Source organism: Microtus pennsylvanicus, chromosome 16 (genome assembly GCF_037038515.1).
Source record: "Microtus pennsylvanicus isolate mMicPen1 chromosome 16, mMicPen1.hap1, whole genome shotgun sequence".
Lineage (NCBI taxonomy): Eukaryota > Metazoa > Chordata > Mammalia > Rodentia > Cricetidae > Microtus > Microtus pennsylvanicus.
Window position 1 is genome coordinate 41,844,149 of NC_134594.1, and position 10,221 is coordinate 41,854,369.

Here is a 10,221-nt window from a genome sequence, read left to right on the forward strand (position 1 = left end):
AGGATTTCTGCCTCCTCCCCACAACCGCCTCCCATTTCCCTCCCCCTCCCCCGATCAAGTCACCCTCCCTCATCTGCTCGAAGAGCAATCAGGGTTCCCTGACCTGTGGGAAGCCCAAGGACCGCCCACCTCTATCCAGGTCTCCTAAGGTGAGCATCCAAACTAATGCTCACCTTAGAAGGGTTACCTTTTTTGCAACCTCTCCCTGGCCTAGAAAAGTCAGGGTTCCAGGCAGCATGGGAGATTCTGATGGAACATCCAAGGAGTTCATCCATGTGAGAAAGTTACAGATCTCCACATTGTGTTTATAAAATGTTTTGTAGCCAGATGACTAAGAAAAGGTCCATGCCCGGGAAGGGCTCTTGTTGCCAAGACAAAAGAAGATAGGGTTTTTAAAATAAAAAGCTGCAATTACATCACACCTGGTGGGGACTAGGGGATCTTTACAATGTAATCTTTGATCTTGTAAAACATTACACAAAACCAGTCTAGAGGAACCAAACTGCTTTTACCTGTCAGGATCACTTCTCAGCGGAGAGGAGGGGCCCTTTGGTATTATAAAGCTCCTCATCAAGGGGAGACAGAAGACATTTGTTTACAGATGTGGCTCCCATGGAGAGGAAGTGCAGGTTCAGGTAAACCTGACATTTCTTAAGCTATTTCAGTACCGTGTACTTTATAATGCCTATCATGTTTATTTATAATGACAAAATAGCTTATTTTGGCTCATTTTATCCAAACCCACCAAATACTATGGAGGTGTATTTATTACAACAGCTGAATACATATCTATCTTTAACTTGTGTATGTTCAGAAAAAAGAACATAACTGTTTAATTAGAGAATTAAATTATAATATTCATATCTATATCATTGGTGTTTTGGGATGCTTATATTTCAAGAGCAACAAAATGAATTTACATAGTGTATATTAAATTATAATACCTTAATATAAGTTTACAGACTGATTCCAAATCTCCGAATCTCATCATCACTTCCTATAAAGATAAATAAAATTATAAACTAACAGAAAAGTCAAATCTCTCTTTTTCTTTCGCACTACATATAATATATATGGAAAAAGCTGATTTAATACCAAATTATAGCAAATAAATATAATATTTATAAATCCATACAGGTATAATTACTTCCCTATTTTTTAAAAATGCCAATTACATATTTAGCATTCATAATACAAATACAAATTCAACTCAGAGAAGCAATACAAAGATATAAATACCAATATACTGAAAAATGAAAAGTTCCAATCATTTAAATAGGTAGAAAAATAAGCACATACTTTAAAACAAATATTCACAAATAGCATTTCAGAGTCATAATGTTGAGACCTGATCTCTGTACTTGCTATGAAAATAGGCATAATAAGCTGCAGAAAACAAATCAAGTCCCACACTGCTCCGAATGCAGAATGAAATGTCTCTTCTTGATTGCAAGGAGAGCTTCTCCCTACTCAATACAAAAGTAAAACTCAGTCAACAAAATTAAAAAGAACCTTTCTGAGATGGTACCTTTCAGGCTCACCAGTCAACTAATGTCCAATGAGGACAGGGGATTATTCAGCCCTTGAGAGAGCATGGACAAAGGAAATAGGTGTGGGAGTTTCACCATTTCTTAAAGACCATGGCTGAGCTGCCTTATCTATTTGGAAGGCCCATGCCTTCAACATGAGGAATTTGTTTAGAGATCTCTACAGAGAAAGAAAAGACACGCTCTGAAACTAGGACAACTCACATTTTATCAAGATGTGTTGCAGGAAACAGACCTGACAGCCTACACAAGTCCCTCTGCCCAAGTGTCAACAGCGTGCTGTTAAAATCTCTGTGAATTCATATGTGCAATCACCCTGTTGTGTCTGGAAAGCACCGTATCCTTACTGTTACCTACCTCCGGCTCTTACAGTCTTTCTGCCTTCTCCAAATACCTCGGGGACTAGATTGGTCCCTCCAATAACATCAAACTGCTCAATTGGAGTGGTCTTCTTAGGCGTTTACTTGACGTACTCTGGAAACTGACTTGACCTCTGTTTCACGTTGCTGCCCTCCTGCCCTACCATCTTCCTTTTAACTGACTGCTACCAAAAATCTCAATCTCTTTTGGAGCAAACAGACTTTATCTGTTATTCTCTTCATGTGGTACCTCTCACCATGCTGCCAAAGGACAGACTTAAATTTAGAGCTACAAGCTATGGGGTCTATAATGAAAGTAAAATCCCTTGATATGGCAAGGACATTCGATGAGAAATAATAGCCTCTGTCCTTCAGGACTTTCCTCTCTGAGCCTGAAACCTAAAATTATCAGCAAAGAACAAAATTATATATTATCATACCAATTCTTCAGTAATGACCTCACTTGTAGGTCAGTAATTTTCCTTTGCTTTGCTTTTTAAATATTTTATTTGATTTTTTAACTTATTTGTGTGTGTATGTGTGCACATCTCTGTATGTGGACCACACCCATGTGCACAATGGCTGCTGAAGCCAGCAAAGGGTGTTGGATCTCTTGGAACTCAAATCCATGTGAGTCCAAGGAAAGGAACCACATTCTGAGGTGGGCATAGAAAGGGCTCTTACCTGCTATACCATCTCTCAGCTCACTTTTCTTATTATGAAAGGCTCTGTAATGCCAGCTCTGAGCATTAACCCTCCTTGTATTATTTTGTCTGGGATATACATGCCTAACCCACTTCCTTAAGGTGCCCCCCTTCTTTAAAAACCTACTTGCCCAGCGAAGCCTCCTAGCAATAGTGGAGAGAGTGCCTGAAATGGCCATCTACTGTAATCTGATTGGTGACTACCCTAATTGCTGTCCCAGATCACTTACTTAGTAACTGATAGAAGCAGATGCAGAGATCCACAGCCAAGCACTGGTCTGATCTCAGGGAATCCTGCTGAAGAGGGAAAGGCAGGGTTGTACAAGTCAGGGGAGTCAAGGTTAGGGAGAAAACCACAGAAACAGGTGACCTGAATTAGTGAGAACACATGCGCTCAGAACCAACAGTTATGGAGTCTGCTTGGGACTAAACTGGACCTTCTCCATGTGTATGATAGTTGTGTAGGTTGGTCTCTGTGTTAAGACTCCTAACCATGAGAGCTGGGCCTGTCCCTGTGGCTTAGCTGATTTATGGGACTCTATTCCCCATGCTGGATTATATACAGCCTTTATACAGGGGGAAGAGCTTGGTCCTATCTCAACTTGATATGCCATGCTTAGTTCAATCCCATGGTGGCCTGCTCCTTTCTAAATGGAGAGAGAGAAATGGAGGTGGATGGGATGCAGGTAGATGGAAGTTGAGTGAGGGGGGAGAACTGGAGGAGAGGGGGAAGTAGAAACTGTCAGTATGTCAAATACATTTTTAAAAAGTTAATTAAATAATAAATCCTACTTGCCAATAAGTATTTCTTCCTATCTCATGGAATTAGCAATTAGCAAAATTAGCAATATTTCTTTGCAATTTTCAACATATAACTATGTAAGTTTGTTGAGACTGTATTTTCCTAGTTTTATTGGCATTTTAGAGTCTACATAATTGAAATTTTGGCTTATTACATCAACATACCGTTTATCTTATACATAATCGAAGTTAATGACAAGTGACTACTGTCTGGTTGCTATACTGCATTCAGAACAGAGCTTCACAGACACATTAGACACTCAGTACAAATGCATAAGAAGATTGAGTGCTTGGATTTCTTTATTCTCTATGCTTAACCTTTAGTGGAGAAGAACCTGGGTCTAGATAGATTAAAGGCCTAGGGTAGAACCTACTTTATTCTGCTAAAGAAACATAACAATAAAATTAACTGATATATTTATAGATAAAAAATTGTTCACCCCTAATCACAGAAGTTTCTCCTGCAGTTGATAGAAATGAATGCAAAGAGCCACAGCTGAGCAGTGTACAGAGGGTGATGGATTTTGGACCAGGCTGTCCTAAGTTGTATAACTTTCTGAAATCCTCACCTCAAGCCTCAACAATCTGCACAGTATAAAGATCACAAGAGCCAGACATGGCTTATGGTTCTCAGGAAAGGGTTTTCAGGAGCCATAGGGCTAATGTATGTAGGAACTCACAAAAACTATGAAAGCAACCACAGGCCCCGTACAGGCTCAGACCAGACACAATCCCAGCACAGGGAAAAGACTGAAAACAAAGTCTTGAGGAATAATCAAGAAATATGTTGTGAGCATGGTGGCTAGGAAAAGGAAGAGCAATTTCTACAATGGAGTGTCACGGGATACATCAAACAAATTCCAGAATAATTCCCAAGTCCAGTTAAAGTTGAACTTTTTCTTTGAAAAAGAAAGCAAACAATCTTTTTTCATTTTACATACTAACCCCAGTTCCCACTCCCATGCCGGCCATGTTCAACCTGGACTCTTCCCTCTGCCTGCCTTCTCTCTTACATCTACAATAAAGATTTTCTCTACATTGCAGGAGTAATCATGTCCTCCTCCTTTTATTTCATTTGGTCCTTTAGTATTGCTTTCAAATATCCTGTTAAACTCTAAAATTTACAAAGCAACGTATTTATTATGGTAAGTACAGAGAAAAAACACAGAAGAAACTAACAGCAGGAAGTGCTGGGAACAAAGGAGCTCTGGAGGAACTGCACATGCTCAGGTAAATGTAAGGGAGAGCGAGCAGTGAGACATAAGAGATAAATTCTAATTAGTTTCCAATAATACTGACAACAACTGAAATAAGCCAGGTTGATAATAGCCCAAGGCAATAATTAACTAATAATATGATTCTTATCAGCTCTGATACCCCGGTGATATTGGAATGCCTCCTATGGATCTTCTCCTTAGCTCTGGAGTATATAGCTTTGTCATCTTTGCTAGAAGGAATTCATGTTTCTCTTTTGTCTGACAAGAATCTCACTATAAACAGCTCATGCTGGTTCTAAGCTTGTAGCAATATTCTTGCCTATACTTCCTGAAAGTCACAATACTAATCAAAAAGTAATTCTGGAATTCATTAGATAAAAAAACAACTTCTTGTTTGTTATTATATCTAGTAGAGGGCAAGGTATTAACCAGGCTGGATACAGTTCCTACTTGATTTAAATTGCATATAGGGATAACAATAATACCTGACATGGGCAGTGAACTAAGATGGCAGAAAATATACTCATGTCAGCTGAAAATATTAAAACCTTGATGGACAACATACATCAACATAATAAAGGTGGGGGTTCGTGGGAGGAGAGGTAAGTCAGAACACCAGTTTCTAGGATAACTCAAGTTTACAGTTGTTCTCTTCTAGAGAGATTATCTCTTTACAAACTGAGTAACCCTCCTCAATCATACTTTCAGAGAAGTGCCCACATGTTTTGTCTAGGAGAAGCAGATCATACAACAAAGAATTCCGTTGTTGGGGGCTGCAGACCCCCTGGCCCCTTGACTTTCTTTGCCTGCCTCAGACCCTTTTATTGCTGAAGTGAATTGAGCAAAACAATTGTTTTCCTGTGTTTGCACCTGCTCTGAGCACAAGACCCTCATGAGTTCCTGATGGCAGGGGAGTGAATTCTGGTGGGTTTTAGAGCTGGAAATCCCAAGAGCTGGGGCATGGCTATCAGTTAAAGATTTCTATATAAGCTTCCCTGGAGCACAAGAAAAAGCCATTCTTGTTTCAAGGATGACCCGTGTCCCTGTGTCTCTGTCTCTCTATGTATGTGTGTGTGTTTAAATCTCCAGCCTAGTTCCAAGCTTGCATACCAAAAGGCACGGCGCTTTTCATTCCATCATCAGCTTGAAAATCAGCTAGAAACCGAGAGAGCTGCAAATCTCATGGACACAATTCAAAGCAATGAAAAAGCTTGCTTTACACATGAAGTGGAGGCTGATCAATCCATACAAACAACAAAGTAAATTCCATGACAACTTCTGTTACTGCAGAGAATCAGGTGAAGAGGCAGCTGGAAAGACTACTCCTCATAACAGAATGAAGTGCAAACATAAGCCTCAAAAGCCGTCCTTGCAGAGGGGCTGAAATTCAATTTGGATGGACTATAGAACAATTTACCACCCAGGGTACTGTTACAATACCAAAAGTAGCCAGCAATCAGTGGAACCTAGCAGCTGGGCATCATACCTACAGGCAAAGACAGCTTAACAGTGCATTTTTATAAAGGAATCACCAAAAAGAACCTTGCTAGCTAATCTCATTCTATCGTTACTATGAAAATTGCCAAGGCCGCTCCTACAGAGTTCTGATGCTCTTTAAAATGGTCAACACAAAAACACAACTCTCACCTTAAAAAATAGATAAGAAATAGCTTATTCCGAAGCCAAATAGAGTGTCCTTGGCCCAGGAATACAGATTTAAGGTACTCCAAATTCCAAGTTTTAACTTGGTAGCAATTTAACAAAGTTTTGAAAGTAACAGAATGAAAAAAGTCACAAATCAAGACATTTTCAAGTACAAATGAGGAAGTATGAGTGAAGCAGGTGTGAGCCAAGTGGAGAGATCTCAGAGGGAGGCTTCACGCGGTGTTATACAGCATCCTTAGCCTTGTGATCCGGAAAAACAAAGGGATTGTTAAATGAGTACATTTAAAAACATTTTTTTGTCATTTAATCATAGGATGTTAGATCATTCACAGAGGTGTGCAAGGAATTTAGAGGACTACAAAAAGCCCGAGATAAATTGTAATTAGTCTCTGGACTTGCAACATTCCAACCTCTTCTAATCACTGACGTTCCCATCCTCTCCTAATCACTGATGTTCCCATCGGTCACTAAGCACTTGCTGGCATAGCTTCATAGGAATCCCACGTGGTCCTCTTTTTAAAACTGTTGCTGCCGTCTCATCCACAGCTGTCCAAATCAGAAACTGCCCCTTTCTGCCACTATCAACAGCCGATAGGCCACTAGGGCTACTGACTCTTTCATAGCTATGTCGGGAACTTAACTAAATTGAACCAGAAAATAAAGTCCCTTTGGCACATAATTAAAACGCTAATGTACAGAATAAAAAAAATAATATTGAAAGATGCAAGGGGAAAAGAGGAAGTAACATATAAAGGCAGACCTATTAGAATTATGCCTTACTTCTCAATAAAGACTCTAAAAGCTGCAAAAACCTGGATAGATTTTCTGCAGACTCTAAGGGACCACCCCGGACTATAATGCAGAGCAATCACATCCAATCACAGTAGGTGTAGAAAATAAGACATCCCGTGAAAAATACACATTTAAGCAATATCTATCTGCAAATCTAACCCTACAGAATGTGCTGGAAAGAAAATGCAACCTAAAGAGGTTTATTACAACCAAGAAAACACAAGGAGTAAATATTTTCAAACTTTTAACCAAAGTTAAGCAAAATCTATCTAAATCCAGCCTTAAAGAAAAGGTTAAAAGGAAAACTCCAACTGGAAGAGGTTAATCACATCCAATAAAACACAAGGAACAAATAATTCCAGAATAGTAAATCAAAAGAGGAAACACACACACACCAACAAAATAACAAGAATCAAAAAACATTTATGATCAATATCACTCAATATCTGTGGTCTCAATTACCCAATAGAAAGAAACAGAGAAACCAAATTGGTGGGAAAAAAAGTAACCATTTTTTCTTGAAGCCAAGAAATGTATTTTAACATCAAGGATAGATATCATTTCTGACTAAAACAAAGAAAAAAGATATTGCAATCAATGAGCCTTAGGAAGAAGCTGGTAGAGCCATTTCAACATCTGACAAAACAGACTTCAAATCAAAACTAATGGGAAGTCATAAGGAAGGACACAGCATACTAATCAGACGGAAAAGCCACCAGAGGGACTTTGAATTCTTACTTTTTTTTTTTCTTAGAAAACTTTGTTTATTTTACATTCCACAAACAGTTTCCTCTCCCTCCTCTCCTCCCATTCTCTCCCCCAGTCCATTCCTCCTCCATTTCTGTTTCAGGAAGAACAGGTCACCTATGAGCATCAACTAAACATGCTATGTCAAGTTGTAGTAAGACTAAATACCTCCCCATGTGTTAAGGCTGGACAAAGACACCCAGTATGAGGAGTAGGGTCTCAAAAGTCTAGAAAAGAGTGGGAGACAGTCCCTTTTCCCAGTGTTAGGAGTCCCACAAGAGGACCAAACTACACAACTGTCACATATAAGCAGAGTGTCTAGGTCAGTCTCACACAGGATCCCCGGTTGTCAGTTGAGTCTCTGTGAGCCCCAATGAGCCCAGGTTAGCTGATTCTGTGAGATTTTCTTGTTGTGTCTTTGATTCCTCTGACTCCTACAATACTTTCTCCTCATGTGCTGGGTTCCCTGATGTACACATGTTTGGTCTACATCTGTTTCTAACAGTTGCTGGATAAACCATTTCGGATGACAATTGGGCTCAGAATCAATACAGTCACAGGAAAGCGTCAATTCATCCTCCGTATCCTGTATTGCTGGGAGTCTAAGCTGCAGTCTTCCTTGTAAGTTCCTGGGAGATAGATACCCTTGCACCAGGTTTTTACCTGACGCGGAAATGCTCCACCCTTTCCAGTAGTCTCTTTCAATACTGCCCCCTTTCATACTCCCACCAATCAGATCACTTATGTTACCTTTCCACTCATGACATTTTTTTCCTATTTTCCCTTCCTTTCCAGGCAGATTAGAATGTTCCCCTGCCCCTGTCAATTGTCCTTGTTACTTAGCCTCTCTGGGTTTGTGGGTGGTAGCATGATTATCCTTTATTTCATAGCTAAGATCCACTTGTGAGTGAGTACATACCATGTTTGTCTTTCTTTGATTGGGTTACCTCACTCAGGATGTTTTTTTCTAGTTCCACCGATTTGCTTTTAAATTTGCACCACATTTTCTTCATTTTTTTCTCAGTTGAGGGACATCTAGGTTGTTTAGAAGTTCTAGCTATTACAAATAAACTTGCTATGAGCATAACTCTTCAAGTGTCCCTGTTCTATGATTGAGGACCCTTTGGGTATATGCCCAAGAACAGTATAGCTGGGTCCTGTAGTAGGCTAATTCCAAGTTTTCTGAGAATATGTCTCACTAATTTTGAAAGCAGGTGTATATGTTTTCATCTCCACCAGCAATGGAGGGGTGTTTCACTTGTTCTAGGTCCTCTCCAGCATGAGCTGTTACTTGTGTTTTTTGGTTTTAGCCATTCTGATAGGCGTTAGATGGAATCTCAGTGTCCCTTTGATTTGCATTTCCCTGATAGCTAAGGATGTTGAACAACTTCTTAAGTGTTTCTCTGCCATTTGAGATTCTTCAGTTGGGAGTTCTGTTTAGATTTCTACCCCATTTTTATTTAGCAGGATTATTTGGTTGGCTGATATCTAGTTTCTTGAGTAGTTTATATATTTTGTAAATGAGCCCTCTGTCAGATGTGGGATTGGTGAAGACCTTTTCTCTGTGAGCTGCCATTTTGTTCTATTGAAGGTGTCCTTACAGAAACTTTTCAATTTCATAAAGTTCCATTTATTAATTGTTGATCATAGTTTTGAGATTATTTCCTACTTTCTTTTTTATTAGATTCAGTTTATCCTGATTTATTTTGAGGTATTTGATACATATGCACTTAAGTTTTGTACTGGGTGATAAATATAGATCTATTTTTCTATTCTTCTACATGCCGACATACAGTTAGACCAGCATCAATTTTTGAAGGTGCTTTCTTTTCTCCATTGTGTTATTTTGGCTTCTTTGTTGAAAATTATGTCTTTACAGACATAGTCTAAAATTGTTAAACCTCTGAAACTGAAATTTCTATGAAATGTTTGCATTCATATTCAGTCTTTTACTTAGTCTAAGGCCCCTATGTAAATAATAAGCATTTATTTCTATTTCTGTCCAATATCAACTTAATATATTGCACAACAAAATAAAATTGTATAAACACAAAAATGAAGGCAAATAAGTGTTAGCTGAAGTCATTTCATCACGCCGAAAATATTTATGTAATCCTGTGTCACCGTGGATATGCAGGAGTGTTGTGGTCTTGTTATGTAACTGAAACTAGCCTTGAATTCATTATCTCTTGTGCAGCGCGCCAAGCTAGTAAGTGAATTTTAAAATTTGCATTCCAGTATGAACTCAATTGAGCTTATATCTACCTATGTATTATATCAATTGCCAAAAAGTGTGAAAGCCTGTAACACTTACAAGTAACTAATAGGATTGCTAATGCACAGACTTCTTATCCTGTGGAATCCCAACCTAACTGTCACCTCTAGAACT